General features: G+C 40.6%; 1 non-coding gene across 1 annotated transcript; it reads left to right on the top strand.

The window, feature by feature from the left end:
* The first annotated feature begins 4,601 nt into the window (after nucleotides 1-4,601).
* LOC141597700 (small nucleolar RNA R71) lies at nucleotides 4,602-4,708 on the top strand. The gene has a single exon (XR_012522920.1). It is a non-coding gene; the product is annotated as a small nucleolar RNA R71 (small nucleolar RNA).
* Nucleotides 4,709-8,179: the final 3,471 nt, after the last annotated feature.

Genomic DNA, 8,179 nt, shown 5'->3' with positions numbered 1-8,179 from the left:
CAACTTATTCATCATTACCAACAACCTCATCATCACCTGAAACGACCCTAGATGCACACGGAAATAGGACTTCTCTATCCGCCCAACTAGGCAAAGGACATGACGGATCAAGTAGTCCTTGCCTAGCTAAGTGTAAGAGGGGTGGATATTGAGCTAAGTAAGCATTTTTCCGATCCTCAAAGGCTTGCTTGTGCATTGCTTGCATGAGAAGAGTCAAATAATCATTTCTTGCTTCAACACCTTCCGGCTTGAACTCTTGATACTCAAAAGGGTAAGGTGGTGTGATAATGGAAGAGGAGGGTATTTCATGTTCACCCTTTTGTTGTTGGATAATATACTCGGCCTCTTTTGAAAGGAGAAGTAGATAACTAGTCCGATGGACACTCAATCGACAAATGTTTGAAGGCAAAGTGAAAGAACTAGCCTCACTAGTGAGCCATCAATACTTGGTGTCAAGAGGGTTATGGGCAACCCACTTGTACTTGTGTATCATAGTATGCAAATCAACAAGATGACCACCCTCCTTTGCGTCATACTTGTTATCCTTGTTGAAGTTAGGATCAAAGTATTTACCTAGGATAGTGACTAGGCCGCCATTGACAATAACGGTAGTGCCTTTCTTCCCACAATCAATGTTGAGCCATCTATCTACCAAAAGCCTTAAAGAGTTGAAAGGCTTGGTGTGTACTCTTCCAATGTTCAAAGCCGATTCAAGAAGAATAAAATCAAGTTTGGTGAAATGGTTGGTATCTTTCCTTGCAATAATGGTGTTTCCTATGACCTTGTGCCATACCTTTATGCCCGGATGGTGGACTAAAAGAGCATGACTCGCATGAAAGTCCTCAAACTTCCTTCCGGAAATTGCCTCCCAAAGAGGGTCGGGGTCATACTTTCCATAATTCTTAAAATAACTCGGTTCATCACTAAGACCCAAAATTTCACCCAATTCCCTAAAGGAAATGCGTCTACTAACTTTAGCTAGACGAAACTCGAGATTCTCCTTAGTCTCAACTTTGGTGACTTTCAAAGAACTCAAAAATTCCAAGGTAAGGGAGGGGTATGTCAATTCATTTGATTCAAACAATTTCTCCAACCCCATTGCTTTGAAAAAGGCTCTAATTTGCTCAAGAACACCCAATTTTTCTAAGGTATCTTCACATATAAATTTGGTGGATTGAAATGATTTCCTAGCAAACTTGGCAATAGTATCTCTATGGGTTTTGGAAATAAAAGTTACCTACGGATAATGCAAAAGTTGATCAATTTCCAGAGTCGTAGCTGTTGTTGCTCCCATAGAAGGTTGTTGTTGTTGTTGCACTTCCAAGTTTGGGGTTGCTACCACCATAGCCAATGCTTTCTTTGCTTGAAGAGCCTTTTGCCTTTGTGAAAGTGTCTTAGCCTTTGGTGCCTTTTTTGCCTTTGTTGCTCCCTTAGTCCTTGCCATTGATGAATTAACCAAGAAAAGAGTGAAAAACCTTCAATTTGTAGTGTACCCAAATCGATTTAAAGGTGAAAGGCTTTGCCTTTATGAATTCAAAAATCGACTCAAAGTTTGAAGATTTTGTGCTTGGTTTTGATTTTTATTGAAAAAGGAGTGATTGATTTGTTGTTAAAAGGATGATTTGATTTGATTTTGGTGAATGTAGTTGAGGAATTTTGTTTTTGTGATGGAGAGGATGAGGGTTTTGATGTTTTGAAGTAGTGTTATGAATGAATGAATGAAGGTGGGAGGGGTTTTATAAAGCCCGAAAAAATTCGAACTGCAGGGGCAATCCGTGTGGTTTCTGCTTAAGACGGGCGGATTCTGCACTTTCTGGGTTGGGGAAAACTCGCCTAAAGACGGGCGGATTCAAGAGAAGACGCTCGAATTCGTTGACACGGGACGGGCGGATTCTCCTGAAGACGGACAGATTTCAGTCCAGGGATTTTTCTTGTTTTCCTCAGCAGAGAACACGGGCGTCTTCCTTTCAAGACGGACGGATTTTCAGAGACGAGCGGATTGCTGTTCAGGACGCCCAGATTCTCTTACAGTCAAAAATCTTTCAAAAATTCAGCTCATAGGGACGTGCGTCTTCTGCCCAATACCCTCGGATTGTCCGTAGACGGGCGGATTCTCCTGAATCCGCTCGGATTCGGCCCCTTTTGTACCCGGATTCAGTTCCATCCGTGTACAAAGCAAATTCCTTGTCATTCTTCCATTCTTCTTCATATCTCATGTTATTTATTGTGGGGGCACTACTAAGGCATGGATAGCCTAGGCAATTGCCATCCCCACACTAAGCTAAAGCACTACACATCGATTGAAATTATTAGTCCCTCCCTCACTTCTCTCAAACATGACAATTAACTTGATCAAAGTAAATAAAAATCCAAAGATGACAAAAATGCAATACAAGAATTGAAATGCGAGTTAGGGAGTTAGAAATATTTACAAATGGTGGTTTAGGGAGGACTCCACCAAACTCTCATTCTTGATGAGATGTCAAGGGGGCATGTCCAAGGTGTTGTTGTTGTTGCTCAACACCTTGAAAAAGTAATCAAAAGCTTGTTCATTATCATGGTAGAGGTCTTCAATAGACCTTGGCCCTTGTTGTCGGTCTTGATCGATGGCATTACCAATGTAGGGATTAAAAATCCCTTCAAATTCGTCGTCCCAAAGACCACAAACTTCATTAAGTTGATCATTGAAAATCTCTTGATTTGATGGAGACAACTCTCCCAAATTCTTCTCTTGGCCAATGAGGCCATCTTCTTCTTCTTCGATTGATTTTGATGAGCTTTGCAAGCTCTTCTTGTCACAATTCACTTGCTCTTTGAATGGAGCATCTTCAATTTTCTTCTTCCATTGGAGTTCCGATTTCTTCCTCTCATCCTTTCGGGTATAATGATCAATCATGAAACACTGTTCATGCAAACGAGGAGCTCTCATAGTCTTGTCAAGATTAAAGTTTATGCTTTCATCTCCCACTTCTAGAGTGAGCTCACCATGTTTCACATCAATCACCGCACCCGCGGTGTGTAGGAAAGGTCTTCCTAGAATGATTGGAATGTTGGAATCTTCCTCCATATCAACAATGACAAAGTCCACCGGGATTAAAAACTTCCCAATTCGCACGGGGACATCTTCCAATATCCCTAATGGTGTCTTCGTCGATCTATCGGCCATTTGGAGTGTGACGTTGGTGCATTTAAGCTCTCCCATCCCCAACCTTTTACTTACCGAATACGGCATAACACTCACACTAGCCCTTAGATCACATAAGGCTTTGTTGATTGTGGTGTCGCCAATGGTACACGGTATTGAGAAGCTTCCCGGATCCTTTAGTTTTGGAGGTGAACTCCCTTGGATTATTGCACTACTCACCTTAGTGAAGGCGATAGTCTCAAGTTTCCGGATCGACTTCTTCTTTGTGAGGATATCTTTCATGTATTTCGCATAGGCCGGCACGTGATTGATTAATTCCGTGAAAGGAATTGAGACTTCCAAATTCTTCACAATTTCCATAAACTTTCCAAGTTGGTCATCAAATTTGGGCTTGGCTTGACGACTTGGAAAAGGAAGTCTAATCACAATGGGCTCCTTCTCCTTGACCTTGTCTTCATTTTTCTTTGAACTTTCTTCTTTTGATGATTCTCCATCTTTGGAGTTTTGCACAATTTCTTCCTTATCACTAGCTTCCACAACTTCATCCTCAACTTGCTTCTTCGGTGCTTCATACCTTGTACCACTTCTCAAGTGAATGGCACTAACCGTTTCATGTCTTGGGGGATTACTTTGAGGTGGTAATTGCCCCTTTTGTCTTTGTGAGCTTGAAGATGCTAGTTGAGTCAATTGTGTTTCCAACATCTTGGTGTGAGCTAGGATGTTGTTGATGGTGGTTTCCTTTGCTTGACTATCTTTTTGCATTTGAGTGAAAAATTCTTGTGGATTCTTTTGCATTTGGAGGACCGCTTTTTGGACATCAAAACCTTGGTCATTTTGGTGATTGTATGGATTTTGATTTTGGTAACCTTGGTTTTGATTGTAAAAGGGTCTTTGATTTTGGTTTCTCATGGGAGGTGGGGTGTATGTCGTTTGAGGGTTTTGAACATTTTTGCTTTTGTATGAGAGATTTGGATGAAATTTGGTGTTCTCATTGTAATAGTTGGAATAAGGGGTACCACTCTTGTATGCTTGGAAAGCATTCACTTGTTCATTTGTTCCCCTACATTCATTTTGGTCATGTCCCAAAGTTCCACAATTCTCACATATCCCACTTGGGATTGATGAAGATGCCGTCATGGCATTAACATGATGCTTTGATGATTTTGAGGTTTCTTCAAGTCTAGCCACAGCTTGTTCAAACTTCAAATTGATTGTGTCAATATGAGCACTAAGTTGAGCACCCAATTCAGTAATGGAGTCCACTTCATGCTTTCCTCCTCTAGTAGCCTTGCGAGGTCTACTATATTGTGAGTTATGGACCGCCATTTCCTTAATTTTGTTCCATGTTTGATTGTCACCAACTTCGGTGAACATTCCATTTGATCCCATGTTGAGAATGTTCCTTGAATCTTCATATAGACCGTCCCAAAATTGTTGTACCAAGAAGCATTCGCTAAGTCCATGGTGAGGACATGAGCGACAAATTCCCTTAAACCGCTCCCAAGATTCATACAAAGATTCTTCATCCCTTTGCTTAAAACCCGTAATTTGAGCTCTTAGCATGTTAGTCTTTTCCGGTGGGTAGAATTTTTTGTAGAAAGCTAGAGCCAACTTCTTCCAAGTATCAATTCCGAGAGTGGCCTTATCAAGGCCCTTCAACCATTGTTTCGCGGTGCCAATTAGAGAAAAAGGAAATAAGACCCATCGAATTTGGTCTTGAGTAACACCGGTTTGAGAGATCGCATCACAATAGTAACAAAAGGTTTCCATATGAGAATGAGGGTCTTCACTAGGCATCCTCCCAAATTGGCTCCTTTCGACTAATTGGATAAAGGCGGATTTGGCAATAAAATTTCCGGTTAGATGTTGTGGTGTAGGAGTACCATTGGGTAGGTTCTCCTCGGTGGGTACGGAATGTGACGAGAATTTAGGCATTGTAGGTTGATTTTGTGGAGTATTTTGTAATGGGTTCTCCTCTCCTTCTCTTGCAAAAGGGTTGATGAACTCAATTGTTGGTTGAACAACCTCACTAATACCTCTCAAATTCCTCCTAGCAAATCTCCTATTGTTCGTCAAGGTTCTTTCAATTTCACGGTCAAAAGGCAACAAATCATCTTGTGACCTTCTAGACATGCAAAATATCAAACAACTCGAAAACAATTAGAACAAACCTTGAGGAGTTTTACTTCCCCAAGGCAAAGAAAGACACGACTAATAACAATGTAAGAAATCTAAATCAAGCTAACACCGTCCCCGGCAACGACGCCATTTTTGATCGGTTCCGTTTCGTGTTCACAATTAAAGGTGTGGTCGTTAGGTCACGTCTGAATCAAAACACAATTTATAGCTTCACAAACAACTCTACAATTAGTAAAGAGGCAATTAAAGGTCGGATCCCAAGGGACGGGAATTGAGATGAGATTTCTATTGAAACTAGTGGTGTCTTAGGGGTGTCACAAATTGGGTTGATGTAGAAGGTCACTAACTAAAATAGCAATGAAAATAAACAAGCAAGATGAAATAAAAGGGGTGTAAACAATTGATTAAAAAGCACTAGGGTGTCATGGGATCATAGGGGAATCATGGGAATTGATCATACAAACATGTTCTCAAATTATAAGCAAGCAATTATTGTTGTGATGGATTGAGTTGGGTTATATCTTACAATCCAAGGAAAGTTTGGGTCCCGGAGCCGAATCGATTAGATTGTACAACACCTACAAGTCGACTTAGTCTTCCCTACTCAACAACATGCATGGTCTAATGAGACTCGAGTTGGTTTATGTCTTACAAGTCTCATTGAAAAGATAGGAGATGGTGGTAAATGCAAGGATTCATAGGCTTAGCATTTCATCAAATATAACATGTGCATGAGTTGAGATCAAAACAAGCAAGTAAATAAAACATGAAAGCATATTAATTTAAGCATGAATCATTCCCCATGTTGGTTTCCCCTAATCACCCATTAACCCTAGCTAAGTGACTACTCACTCATTATCATGTTGATCATGCTAGCAAGGTTGTCAATCATACCAACAAAACGAAACATGATGAATAAATGAAAGTAATTAACAATAATTAAAAAGGGATTAAGAGAATTATACCTACTAATGATTCCAATAATAAAGCAAAGAATAAAAGAAGTACTTGATGCTTGATTGAGAGGTTGTCAATCTCCCAATAATAACCCAAATAATCTTCAATTAACCAAAACAAAGGATGAACAAAAGAGAGATTAAGGAAATAAAACTTGTATTAGAACTTGATTAATTGTTGATTATAATACTAAAGAGAGATTTGATTAAGATTAACTACTCTAATTATTGATAAGAAGAACATGCTCTCCTAATTAGACTAATGGGGTATTTATAGTGGAAATTAGGGGGATGCATTAAGGTTAACTAAGGGCTAAACTAGTAATTACACTTTTTAGATTGAGCAGGGAGGAGCCGGTATTTTTCGAAGGAAGGGCTTCTTTCTTTGTAGCTTGGAGAAGACGAAATTGCGCTGTAAAGGAATCCGAGCGGATTAGTGTCGAGACGGGCGGATTCTGGCGGTGGAACCCGAGCGGCTTTGGAGGATTCCGGGCGGATTGTAGCAGTGATAATCCGAGCGTCTTTGGATGAATCCGCACGGATTGTGCAGGAGGAGGACGGCCGGATTGTAGTCAATCCGCACAGATTGTTCTTCAGCAGGATTTCTTCTTCTTTTCTTCCCTTTTCTTCATAAATTCCTTGGGGATTTCCTTGGGGACTCAAGGATCATTTCTCTACATTGCTCATCTACTATAATATGTACAAAGGCCTTCTAATCTTGTCTCTCCTTGATGCTTGGTCATTGGATTCGATCAATTTAGTCTCGTTTTGCCATGAAAATGCAAGATTCTTACTCCTTTCCTACCAAGGGATCAAAATCTCAAAGAATATGCAAAACAAAGAACTAAAGATAATAAATGACCCAAATATGCACTAAAAAGCATGGGAACAAGGCTAATTCGGGGGCTAAATATGCGCTAATTATGGTCACATCAATGCATTAGGGTTAACTAAGGGCTAAACTAGTAATTACACCTTTTTAGATTGAGCAGGGAGGAGCCGGTATTTTTTGAAGGAAGGGCTTCTTTCTTTGTAGCTTGGAGAAGACGAAATTGCGCTGTAGAGGAATCCGTGCGTTTTGGAGTCGGGGCGGACGGATTATGGCGGTGGAACACGGGCGGTTTTGGAGGAATCCGGGCGGATTGTGGCAGTGCTAACCCGAGCGTCTTGGGATGAAACCGCACGGATTGTGCAGGTGGAGGACGGCCGGATTGTAGTCAATCCGCACGGATTGTTCTTCAGCAAGATTTCTTCTTTTTTTCTCCCCTTTTCTTCATAAATTCCTCGGGGATTTCCTTGGGGACTCAAGGATCCTTTCTCAACATTTCTCATCTACTATCATATGTACAAAGGCCTTCTAATCTTATCTCTCCTTGATGCTTGGTCATTGGATTCGATCAATTTAGTCTCGTTTTGCCATGAAAATGCAAGATTCTTACTCCTTTCCTACCAAGGGATCAAAATCTCAAAGAATATGCAAAACAAAGAACTAAAGATAGTAAATGACCTAAATATGCACTAAAAAGCATGGGAACAAGGCTAATTCGGGGGCTAAATATGCGCTAATTATGGTCACATTAAATATCCCCAAACCGAACCTTTACTCGTCTCGAGTAAAGAGGTGACAAAGACTAGGACCATTATTTTAAACTAACCTAATAACATAGCCGATATGAGACAATTAGCGGGTCTCACTCCGCCCCTTCAACTCACAACAAGACAACCATGAGGTACGATGCCTTCTTTCAAGGCAAGGTGGGTCTTGACAAAATGGCGACACATCCAAACATTAAAGCACATGAAATCAAGTAATGGATGCATCTACAAAAGAATATCCACTTTCCTCATCTAAGTGGCGGAAATTATCTACAAGGGAAGCAATTCAAGGGTACACACTTCTTCATGGATGCAATTTCTTTAAACTACTAAGCCTTGAAGG

Source organism: Silene latifolia, chromosome 8, assembly GCF_048544455.1.
Source record: "Silene latifolia isolate original U9 population chromosome 8, ASM4854445v1, whole genome shotgun sequence".
NCBI classification, from domain to species: Eukaryota; Viridiplantae; Streptophyta; class Magnoliopsida; order Caryophyllales; family Caryophyllaceae; genus Silene; species Silene latifolia.
The sequence above is the reverse complement of the archived record's forward strand: the minus strand, read 5'-3'. Positions and strand labels throughout refer to the sequence as shown.